Raw genomic sequence first — 12,914 nt, 5'->3', positions numbered from 1 at the left:
GCCGTCGTGTCCGCACAAATTACCCGATTATACTCGACGTTGACGAAGCCGCGCCACGCTGGCTCAATAAGAAAAAGAAGACACCCGGCTGGGTTATAAAATGACGACACCAGGGATACGGTTCTCAAGACCTCCGGAGGAGATTATATTCGTTACGGAAGGTCAGATTACAGGGACGAGAGGTACAACATAGAAAGACAAGCACTTAGACACAATCTTATATTATTCCCCAACAGACGACAGGCAAACGGGACAACGGCTGACTCACACGGGGGTTGATGGAAAGGACAGGCGGGTAGCGATGGCTCCAGGTGCACCTGTGCTCAAAGGTTAGAATCGACCCGGTCCGGTCCAGAGATGCGGGAGGTTTCACAGCGCTCGGAGGGGACGTTCTTTCACAGGCGGGCCTTTCTCTCTCAGCGCTCGCAGGTCCTTCTTTCTCCAGCTCGGGGCGCATCTGACGTCACGTCCGCTACGTGGCCGCGTATATCCGGCGGGGAGTGACACGCCCTCGGCTCGCTAGCGCCGCCCCAGATGGAATCGGTCCGCCCTTCTGATTGGGTGCGGGGGGTTACCAGGCTCCGCCCTTGAGGAGGAGCTGACAGCCAGCCCCTCCGTGGTAACCCCGTGGAGCGCGTGGTCAATGGCGCTAATCGAGCCGGTGTGAGGACGCATCCTCCCCCGCGCCGCCGCCATCTCCTCTGTTGTTGTTGTAATTGTTGGGGAAGAAGATGGAAGGAGGTATGGGAAAGGTCCTAAACTCACTACTGATGCCATATAATCACATTCTGGTGCAACGAAGAGTCATAATTAATGGAGACGAGGCCTTAACTGACATAGACTAAGAATAACTAGGAAGATGTCCGAAAGTTGTCTACGTGTGGTGCGGTGGACCTGGGCACGACATTTAATGGGGGAATAAGGGGAAGGTCGGCTCTACTGATTGTTATTTACATGCAATGGGACTAGGGAATGGGGGATTGGGGAAAGTTGGGGAGTATTGGAGAAAATAGGGGAATATTTACAAGCGGATATGGAGGCCAAATTCCATATTCGCAACATTGCACCCTTCTCTACCCTCGGGGCGTCCCGACCCGATAAATTTTTACCTACTTTAGTGTGGCACGCAATGTAGTTCCCTCTACTATTAACTCTACCCTGAGTGCGACAGTTTTACAGATATTCACAAATGAGTAAATATGTCCCCCTGCGACGTTGCACCCTTCTCCTCACAGAAACACACCCACAGGATAACCGAATCCGGAAAGAATTCTCAAACTAAACATACAGCCGGTAGGGAGCATTATTTACAGGATTACGCTGATATCTACACTACGATCCAGGACCTGTCTTTGGAGGAACACATGCAGATGTTATGCATAGAGAGAGCGCGCTTGCCAGCATCGATACACCAACCCACGAGTGCTCTGTGGCCGACGGCCTTTAATAACGTGCAGAGCACCCCATCCCAGCATCAAAAGCACCACCCCACCACCAATCGGTGCAGTCACCATTGTTCAATGATTAAAAATAAATTCGACAACCCCTAACCCTGCAGGTGTCTCTTGCTCTTCGTGTGGCCTTCAGTGGTGTTAATTAACAGTGGTTTACCTTTATGGCATAGGTGCCACGTTGACCCATAGGTCCATCCCCGGGTGGTGCTTGGCCGCAAACGAACTGCGGTCCATTGTGGGTGGCCACAAACATTGCGGTCCATATGGTGTATCGATCCCGGCAGCAAACAGCGAAAGTGCAGGCCCACAACTGCGCAGCCAGCACCTCTCTCTCCTCTCTCTCTACCCCAAAGCCAGATCCTCGGAGGTGGGAGACAAAAGAAGCAGACAAGTGAGTAAGGTGGTAAGGGCGCAAAAGTGCACGCAATGTAAGGCGATGCACACTGGGGGCACATGGGAACCAGGTGAGACAGGTACGTTCCTATCGTACGCCCCCCCCCCCCCCACCAGGTAACCTACATGGCCCCTCCCTTACCCCTTACTGTATCCACAAAACACAACACTACCCATAAACATCTACTTTACAAATCAACAAACATCCCTACTGTCTTCCCCGTTCCTCCCATAAACCAAATTCGTCTTCTCTCCCTCCTAACCAATCAAATTTGCCATTTTCAACTTTCATCAAAATTTGCCATTTTCAACTCAACATCAAAATTTGCCATTACCAATTCAACATCAGTCCCTCCTAGGGAGGGAGAGATGGAATCACCCCAATGTCTCATCCACGTCGTGATGCGTCTCACAAATCCACACAGCAATCTCATTTCCTGCAACAAACAAAGAAAACACAGGTGTGGAGTCATCATCATCACCACAGGTAAGTGGCTGCGTATGGTGCGACAGGTTCATCAATCCTAACTATTTCCTAAATGACTTTAACAACTTTACACTACCCGGGGTCTTTCTCCGGCCAAACCATTGGCCCTCTTACACTATGGGTTCTAAAAACCAATTCCCATTGGCCAAACTGTGGTGCTCTTCAATTTGGGGTCTCACTCCCCCGATTCATCTCCCGGTGCCCTCGCACAATTTCTGGGCTGTGGCGTGTACCTCTCCCAGCGGGTCTACCCACCTGCACACCTCCACCACTGCAGTTGCCTCCGAGCTTACCTGCTCCTTGCCCTAACCTAACTACCTGGGGAAGGCCCTCTGGCACTCTCCCCACTCGGTGCCCTCTCTGGCACTGGGCTACCCGGGTCCGTCCTCCGGATCCTCGGGCCCCATCCACAACTCTACCGGCTCCCAGAGCCCACCTGCGGCCTCACCTGGCCGACATCCTCACAGTGGTGGAGTGCCCAACCAACTACACACACTAACAGGCTACACGCCCAGCCATTTCCACAACACTAATGCACCCATCCACAACACCATTCTGCAACCGCACCACAGATGCCAATATCCAACCACAATTTACCTGTAGCCTCTACCTAACACTTACACTACCCGCCCCGGGTACTCGTGAAAGGGGTCCACTCTTCCCCCATCCACACCTTCGCACCATGCACACCACTCCGTACCACTTACTCCAACTCTCTCCACACACCTGTATTTGCACACCTGTGCTCTCACACCTGGTGCCACCTGCACCCTTCTCTCCCCAAGCGCATTCGCGCTGATCCACAACACTCATTACTCACACACTGTTCCTCACACCTGTCCAGTTGCACACCTGTGCAATCACACCTGTTCAGTTGCACACCTGGGCAATCACACCTGTTCCATCCTCACACACACGGCATCATCTCAGCTAACTACTCCCTTCGGACACTTGCGCTTCCCAGTCGTCCCTTTAAACTATTGCGCTCCCACGTCATTATCATCCATACTAAACTACCTGCGTCCCCACTACAGGTATCAGTCACTAACTAACCTTAACGTTACCTACTGTCATCTTCGCTAGATCCCTACACACAATATCCTAACCCACCCGGGCTAGTTTTCACTGCCATACACCCCATAAGCTATTGCTCCTTTGCCCCCCATATGGGAAGGGATGGTGGATTTGCCATCCCACCACATCGGGGGTCTCTCACTACCAATTTCGCTCGTCCAAATCCAACAATTCAAAAATTTTCTATTTACTGCCAATTCTATTCACTTTTCTAAATTTTGTATCAAATCACTACTATCACTATCACCATTACCCGTCTACTTATTACATCCTCTCGGTGCGCCAATTCACATCTACAGCCCGGCTTCGTACAGCCGAGCTATGAATGCGGGTCGTTTTGTGCCAGCGGCTGGATACGTCCCGCATTCGGGGCAGGGATGGGGGCTTACCCGGGCCGAGATCCCACGCACCACTTCGGCGTGGAGCCATCCAATGTCCCGATCTCGACCTGCCGGCACGTCTCAATAGAAAGTGGTCGCCATGACGACCCTTCCTATCGAGCTGCCCGCTCCGCCTAGTGGAGCCCGGACGCGGCCGTTCCACGCGAGGCCCAGCGTGGATCGCGCACGGCGGTTCTTTCGAAACCGCCGTGGTTCGGATCCCCGCTGGTTCTCGCGGCACGCGAAGCCCGGTACGCACCGAGGGCCTGATTCGGCTATAAGTCGTTCTAAACTCTACCCCGTCTAACGTCGATGCTTCACCTGGACGCTTACACCCCGCAGCCCGTTCCTTGCTCACACATCCAGCCGTGCCCATGCTCCTCGTACCTTTCCTTACACACCCAGGTACACCCATTCCACTCACAGCCTTGGTCACACACCTGACCACCGAACACTTTGGCACACATTCGTTGCTCGCACACCTCACCAATACACCGCTTCGCGCCCCCTCCTCGGTCACCTCCTCTGTGACAATCACAGGTGTGCCCTCATTCGCACACCCAACCATGTGCCTCACCACCAACTCCAGCGTGCATTCCCACTCACGCTCTACCATTCCAGGTGTGCATCCTTCCATCCCAGGTGTACATCCTCGCTCACCTGTCACAACTAACTCACGCTCCATGTCACTCTCACTACTTTCACCTCCATTCCTGACAGCGCACTCACCCTTACTCTTGACAGCGCACTCTTTCCTCAGGCACCTGTCCGTTACACACCTTTCTCGCGCACACTCTCCCGTTACACCCTCTGTAACACTCACCACAGGTGTGCATTCTTCCTTGCCTTTGACAGCGCACTCTTTCCTCATGTACCTGTCCATCACACACCTTTCTCGCGCACACTCTCCCGTTACACCCTCTGTAACACTTACCACACCGCGCTTCCATGTGCCCCCTCGCACACGCGCTATGACCGACTCACTCTCGCCAGCACCCTCACTCCTTGGCACGCACTTTTTCCTCACACACCCCAGAGTCGGACTTTCTCGCACACCTCCTTTTTCGCACACCAGACCTGTCGCACACTTCACCAACGGCCTCTCACGAACACCCGGGTCTATCTCGACCCCCAAGCTTCTTAAATCCCCTGGCGCATCATACGCACGACCATATTGGTCACCACTTACACCGGGTCCTCTTCCTCTTCGCTTCTCCTCCATCACCTGCGAATCCCTCATCCGGTTAATGAGCACATCATCACGATCCAAACACAGACTTTGGACCAATTCTTTTATCTCCTCTTTTATCTCTTTCTTATCCCCTCTCCGTCGCTTCTTAATTTCGCTCATCCCTTCTTCCACTTCTTCTAATTTGTGCTTCACCTCTTTTATTCCCCGGTACGTCTCCTCAAGCTCATCCTCTAAGGCTACCTTGACCGTTTCCATGTGCGTCCTCACCTGCCGGTCCTTCGTCTCCATAACCTCTATCACCTCGTCCAGCCTCGTTGTCAGTCCCTCACGTACCATCTGACATTCCCTCTTTGTCGCTATCAAGTCGTTTTTTATGTCGTTTTGTGTCGCTTTTAACCCTCCTAATACCGCAGTGTTCCTTTGAACCTGCTCCGTTAGTTCTTTTTGTCCCTCCGTCAGCTGTTCCACCTCCTGCGTCAGGACCTCTATGCCCCCCTGTAACTTTACAGTCCCCTTTCTCACCTCCTTCTCCATGTGCTCCTCACAGTGCCTCACCTCCTCGCGCACTCCTCCGACCTCCTCACTCACTCCTCTTCTGATCTCCTCTCCCATCACTTGCATCTCCTGCCCAGATGCCACCCTCATCTGCTCCATTTCCTCCCTGTGAGCATCCAGTTTGGTTTCTACCCCCATTCTGACCCCCTCGATCTGCTGCCCCATTTGGTTAACTTCCCTTTCCGCTTGGTCCCTCATGTCCCTCAATTTGCCTTCCATGGTGTTTTCTAACCCCTCTAACCCATTTTTCACTCCCTCTATCTGATTCTCCTGGGCAGCCATTCTATTTTCTACCCCCATTAACCCATTTTTCACTTATTTTATCCCGTTGTCTAACCCCTCAAAATTATTGTCTAACTTCCCAAATTTCTTGTCTAACTCCTCAAAATTATTGTCTAACTTCCCAAATTTCTTGTCTAACTCCTCAAAATTATTGTCTAACTTCCCAAATTTCTTGTCTAATCCCTTAAAATTATTGTCTAACCCCTCACCGGTACCCCTCATTTGGCCCTCTAATCGCCCACTATCAACCCTCATTTGCTCACTCTGAGCATCCATCCGGTTCCCCATTACCCCCATTTGGCCCTCCAATCGCTCACCCTGAGCATCCATCCGGTTCCCCAACCGCTCACCCAATCGCTCAATTTGGCTCCCCATACTCATCTGTACAGCTGCCTGTAGCTGCGCAATGAGGGCCTGTATGTCAATCGGCTGCATGTTAAAGCCCGTTGATACAGCGGGCTCGGCTACCGCGCGCTCTTGCGAGGCGCCATTTTGCGTGCCTGCTACCCTCGCTGTTTCGCTCTCCTCATGTCCCTCATGTCCCTCAATTTGGTCCTGGACCGACCCTGCTTCACTCTCCCCTACCGGACCCCAGCCGTCTTGATCCGCCATAGCGCGACTTGCAAAATTCGAGTTTCGTAAAAACAAATCCAAATTTTTTTTTTTTTCGTTATAATTTCGGCGAGCGCAGTAACCGCGGGACCGCGCTCCGAATCGATTCGGTCGAGCGCCGTACGCGCTCCGAACCGATTTTCCCTCCCAAAATTTGGGCCTAACTAATTTAGTCCCGGGTCCGAATCTCACTCCTCGACACCAATTGTTACCCTAATAGTACAATTGGTGTTCCAAAATTTGGGCTAAATAAATTTAGTCCCAGGTTCGAATCCAACTCCTGACAACCAATTGTTACAGACACGACTTTGATGTTAAGGTGGGCCGAGCGGAATGGCCGTCGTGTCCGCACAAATTACCCGATTATACTCGACGTTGACGAAGCCGCGCCACGCTGGCTCAATAAGAAAAAGAAGACACCCGGCTGGGTTATAAAATGACGACACCAGGGATACGGTTCTCAAGACCTCCGGAGGAGATTATATTCGTTACGGAAGGTCAGATTACAGGGACGAGAGGTACAACATAGAAAGACAAGCACTTAGACACAATCTTATATTATTCCCCAACAGACGACAGGCAAACGGGACAACGGCTGACTCACACGGGGGTTGATGGAAAGGACAGGCGGGTAGCGATGGCTCCAGGTGCACCTGTGCTCAAAGGTTAGAATCGACCCGGTCCGGTCCAGAGATGCGGGAGGTTTCACAGCGCTCGGAGGGGACGTTCTTTCACAGGCGGGCCTTTCTCTCTCAGCGCTCGCAGGTCCTTCTTTCTCCAGCTCGGGGCGCATCTGACGTCACGTCCGCTACGTGGCCGCGTATATCCGGCGGGGAGTGACACGCCCTCGGCTCGCTAGCGCCGCCCCAGATGGAATCGGTCCGCCCTTCTGATTGGGTGCGGGGGGTTACCAGGCTCCGCCCTTGAGGAGGAGCTGACAGCCAGCCCCTCCGTGGTAACCCCGTGGAGCGCGTGGTCAATGGCGCTAATCGAGCCGGTGTGAGGACGCATCCTCCCCCGCGCCGCCGCCATCTCCTCTGTTGTTGTTGTAATTGTTGGGGAAGAAGATGGAAGGAGGTATGGGAAAGGTCCTAAACTCACTACTGATGCCATATAATCACATTCTGGTGCAACGAAGAGTCATAATTAATGGAGACGAGGCCTTAACTGACATAGACTAAGAATAACTAGGAAGATGTCCGAAAGTTGTCTACGTGTGGTGCGGTGGACCTGGGCACGACATTTAATGGGGGAATAAGGGGAAGGTCGGCTCTACTGATTGTTATTTACATGCAATGGGACTAGGGAATGGGGGATTGGGGAAAGTTGGGGAGTATTGGAGAAAATAGGGGAATATTTACAAGCGGATATGGAGGCCAAATTCCATATTCGCAACAATATATATATATATATATCTATATATATATATATATATATCTATATATATATATATATATATATATATATATATATATATATATATATACAGTATATATATATATATATATATATATATATATATATATATATATATATATATATATATATATACAGTATATATATATATATATATATATATATATATATATATATATATATATATATATATATATATATATATATTGTTGCGGATCTCTACGTCGGCCTTCTTCCCCTCAAGAAGGGGGGATTAGTCCCCTTGTTTGTGACTGACCGACGTGAGTCCTGACGCTGCACAGCTCCCTCCGGAGAGGCAGGAGCGCAACCCCATTCGCGACCGCGGACAGATGTGAATTGCCGAGCGGTTTAGCAACCGCGGTACGAACTATTGACAAGAACTGACCCGATTCTTAAACGTTGGCCAAATCGTGCCACAGGTTTTCAATGATGGAAAAGACACGAAAGCGAAACGGATGTAAAGGAAAGAAAGGCAAGGTAGGAAGAACAAAGAGAATTTATAACTAATATTTACACAAATCAAAGGAACCAAGGAAGGAGGAAGAATAAGAAAATAATTTACAGAAGGATGGAAGGACCAGAAGGACACAGAGCAATTTCTAGCTTATACAGACTTACTTATACCCAGGGACAAGACACACAAAACAAACTCACGTACACAAAAGGATGGAATGGCAGGAATGGTTTTTGACGGCAGAGGAGGGTCCAGGCAGATGGTAGGCGTTGAGCTCCAGCTCCAAGCGCGTGCTCCGGTCCGCGCTTTGGGGTCGAGGCGAAAACCCGGCAAACACAGCTCCGCTTCGGGCTGGCAGCGAGGAGCCGGCAGCTCCATGTATTTGGTTTCACACCGGCAGCTGTCTCACGCGTCCTCCGCCTCCTGCGTCTCCGACGCTCTTTTCCTATTCCGCAGAATCTGCCTCTGGTCCAGCGCACCTCCCTCAAATCCCTCTCTCTGCTTCTCCTCAACTGGACTCTTACGCACTTCTCCCGGTGGGGGCTGATGCAATGGGTTTTATAACCCCGCCCTCTTGAGCCATACCCACTCATCCTTGGTTGGTCGGCAAGGGCTTTCCTGGTTCCACCTTCTGATGACGATGGGCGGGCAACGCCCTTCTTCACCGGGCTGACCACGTGCGTAATGGAGTCAAATGTAGTTGGTAATGCGGTTGGCAATGCGGTTGGCAATGGAGGTTCTGGGGCAATTGAAAGGGGATTCTACCTTATTTCAATTTGATGCAATGCAGTGTCAACTAGTGGGAACAGAGCCTTCAACTACATAGAATAAGGAGATAACTATTTAAGAGGGTATATGATTGGCTACGTGTATGTATATGGAGTAACTAGGAGGACGACCTTTGACCTTTACACACGGAGGGTGATATTTACAACAATTCATTACACTTACAACAATACAAAAAAAACACAACAATTCTCAAATCCACAACACTGCACCCTCATCCTCTAGGCACGTGCTCGGGCCTATAAAACTTTAACTTTAGTGTGACACATAGGTGTAGTTCCCTCTACATTTAACCTGACCCTGAGTGTGACAGTTTTAAAACACAAATAAGTATGTCCCCCTGCTGCATTGCACCCTATCTAACAGATTTACGCCCACAACTAACCGAATTGCGGAATTGTCTTCAAACTATACATGAACGGTGGGGAGCATTATTTACAGGTGACGCTACTTGTATTTACAAAACTAACCCAGGACCTGCGATTGTTCCTTCTGGGGGGGGGGGGGGGGGGGGGAATGGATGGTGTGAATTGTAGTGAATGATTGAAGAACCAAATTTGGTTTTAAGAACCAAATGCCCTCTGGGGGGGGGGGGGGGGGATAAACAGCCTGCTCTGCATCGACGCACCAGCACCAATAATCAGCACCATACAGCACCAAAAAACGCACCGGAGTGCACAGTCACCACAGTTCAAACGACCAAACCCCTGGTGCTGGTCTTCCTCTTCGGCTCCCTCTGCTGGCCATTATTCTTCCTGATGTTGTCAACTTCGTCTTCTTGGTTGCGGCCTATTTGCAATAATAAAAGGCACAAAACGTGTCCATTTTTTATTTATGGCCCACAGGGGCCGACTATGAGTGGTTCACCTGTGTGGCATAGGTGCCACGTCACCGAGGTCCGCAAGCAAGATCCTGGGCCATCGTGGCCAGTTCCAGCAGAGGGGCCATGCCCCAACCCGTGGGGTCCATAAGTGGTGCTCAGCCACAGACATGTGGTCCATAAGTGGTGCGTGGATGCAGGCAGCTGGTTGCAAGGATTCGGGCACACAATGGCGGACTCCCGCACGCTCCCCTCGGTGTCCAGAGAGCACAGTCCTCGGGTGGGAGACAGGGGAACAGAAGACAGGTGAGCAAGGGGTAAGGTCATATAAGGGTACACATCAAAACAGGTAATGCAGAACGAGGTGCGTACGGAGAGCGAAGTGAGAAAGCTCGTCCCTACCGTACGCCCCGCACATGTGACCTACATTACCCCCCCTTGCCCCTCCCCGTATTTACAAAATCTACACATTACAAATCCGTCACTACGTCTCGTCTTCCCCATATTTCCCCTATACCAAATTCGTCATCACAATCCCATTGTCTAAATTTGCCATCACCAATTCATCATCAATCCTCATAAGGAGGGAGAGATGGAACACAACACAATGTCACACCCACGTCACGATGCATCTCACAATCCAAACATTTGCACAGAAAATAACAAAAACACATGGCATGGTGTGGAGTCCTGTCACCTCAGGTGAGTGGATGTAGATGGTGCAAGGAGATTTCAATCCTAACTATCCTCTAAATGACCTTAACACACTTTACACTACCCGGGGTCTTTCCCTGCCAAACCATTGGCCATCTTACTCTATGCGGTTTTAAGAACCAAATTCCCATTGACCAAACTGTGGTGCTTCATCAATTTGGGGTCTCACTCCCCCGATTCGACTCCCTGTGCCTTTGCACAATTTCAAGCCTGGGTCGTGTGGCTCTCCCAGCAGGTCTACCCACCTGCACACCTCCACCACTGCAGTTGCCTCCGAGCTTACCTGCTCCTTACCCTAACCTATCTACCTGGGGAAGGCCCTCTGGCGCTCTCCCCACTCGGTGCCCTCTGGCACTGGCCTACCCGGGTCCGTCCTCCGGATCCTTGGGCCCCATCCACACTCTAACGGCTCCCAGAGCCCACCTGCGGCCTCACCTGGCCGACATCCTCACAGTGGTGGAGTGCCCATTCAACTACACACACTAACAGGCCACACGCCCAGCCATTTCCACGTCACTAATGCACCCATCCAAACACCATTCTTCCACCACGCACCACAGATGCCAATATCCAACCACAATTTACCTACTCCCTCTACCTAACTCTTAAACTACCCTCCCCGGGTATTCGTGATGGGGTCCATCCTCCCCATACACACCTTCGCACCATCCACTCCACTCCACAGTTTCCACCATACTCACTCCACACCATCCATTCCATACTCCATATATTTCATACTCCATGTATTCCACACAACCATTCTCACCTGTATTTGCACACTTGTGCCATCACTCCTACACCTGGTACTTCCTGCACCCTCCTTCCTCCAGGACCATTTGCTCAACACAACACTCAATCACTATTACTCACTCATACACTGCTCCATATACCTGTTCACTTGCACACCTGTGCAATCACACCTGGTGCTGCCTGCACCCTCCTTCCTCCCAGGCTTCTTCAATCATTCACTACAATTCACAACCACAATTGTTCCTCAAGCACTGCTCCATACACTTTCACGCTCAATACAACTCACATCTCTCCCAAGCATTGCCCCGCAATTCCTCATTTGCTCGATATCAATACTCACACACACACGGCATCATCTGATCTACCTGGTTTCCTGCTAACACTCGCGCTTCCCCGTCGCCCCTTACATTATTGCGCTCCCTCGTCATTATAATCCAACTACCCTCTCTATGTCCCCACTACCTGTCCAAGGTCGCTACTTAACGCTACCGTTACCTATGGTCCTCTTCTCTAGATCCCTATCATTTTATCCTAACCCTCCCGGGCTAGTTTACACTGCCATAAACCCCATAGCTATTGCTCATGTGCCCCCTTGGAGTGAGAGATGGCAAAGTTGCCATCCCACCACATCGGGCATGTCTCACTATTACTTTCGCTCATCAAATTCCAAGCAATCAAAAATTTTCCAATCACTGCCAATCATTCTACCAATCAGTTGCCAATCAAATTTTGCTTTTCCAATTTGCTACTGCTACCACCCTCACACGTCTACTCACTTGAGCCTCTCGGTGCGCCAATTCATTTCCAAAGCTCGGCTTCGCAAAGCCGAGCAATGAATGCGGGTGGTTTGTTGCCGGCGGTTGGATTCGTCCGGCATTCGGTGCAGGGAAGGGGGCTTACCCGGGCCGAGATTCCACGCACCATCTCGGCAGGGAACCGTCCGACGGCCCGATCTCGCCCTGCCGGAACGCCTCAACCACAAGGGGTCGCCATGCCGACCCTTCCTACCGGGCCGCCCGTTCCGCTTAACGGAGCACGGACGTGGCCGTTCGGAGCGAGGCCCGAACCTCGCTCGCGTGGATCCAAGCGAGGCCCGCGTGGATCGCGTACGGTGGTTCCTTCGAAACCGCCGTGGTTACGATCCCCGCTGGTTCCCGCTGCGCACAACGCCCGGCACGAACCGAGGGCTCGCTTCGGCTACAAGTCGTTCTAACCGCTATCCCGTTTAACGTCGATGCTCCACTTGCATGCTCACACCCCGCGTTCCGTTCCTTGCTCACACATCCAGCGGTCTCCGTGCTCTCCGTCATTGCACCTTCTCCTATACAACACCCAGGTACACTCATTCCGCTCACAGACTTTGTCACACACCTGACCACCGCACACCTTAGCACACCTCACCAACACACCTCTTCGCGCCCACTCCTCGGTCACATCCTCTGTGACAACCACGGGTGTGCTCTCCTCCGCACACCCAATCACGTGCTCCACTACCAACTCAAGCGTGCATTCCCACACACGCTC

General features: G+C 51.5%; 1 protein-coding gene across 4 annotated transcripts in view; it reads right to left on the bottom strand.

Annotated features, from left to right (window-relative positions):
- The window catches only part of GLS (glutaminase), a 154,002-nt gene that overhangs the window by 131,074 nt on the left and 10,014 nt on the right, over positions 1-12,914 (bottom strand). The window lies entirely within an intron of this gene.

The sequence above is a fragment of the Myxine glutinosa genome, chromosome 10 (assembly GCF_964187855.1).
Source record: "Myxine glutinosa chromosome 10, kmMyxGlut1.1, whole genome shotgun sequence".
Classification (NCBI taxonomy): domain Eukaryota; kingdom Metazoa; phylum Chordata; class Myxini; order Myxiniformes; family Myxinidae; genus Myxine; species Myxine glutinosa.
This window is presented reverse-complemented; position numbering and strand designations above follow the sequence as displayed.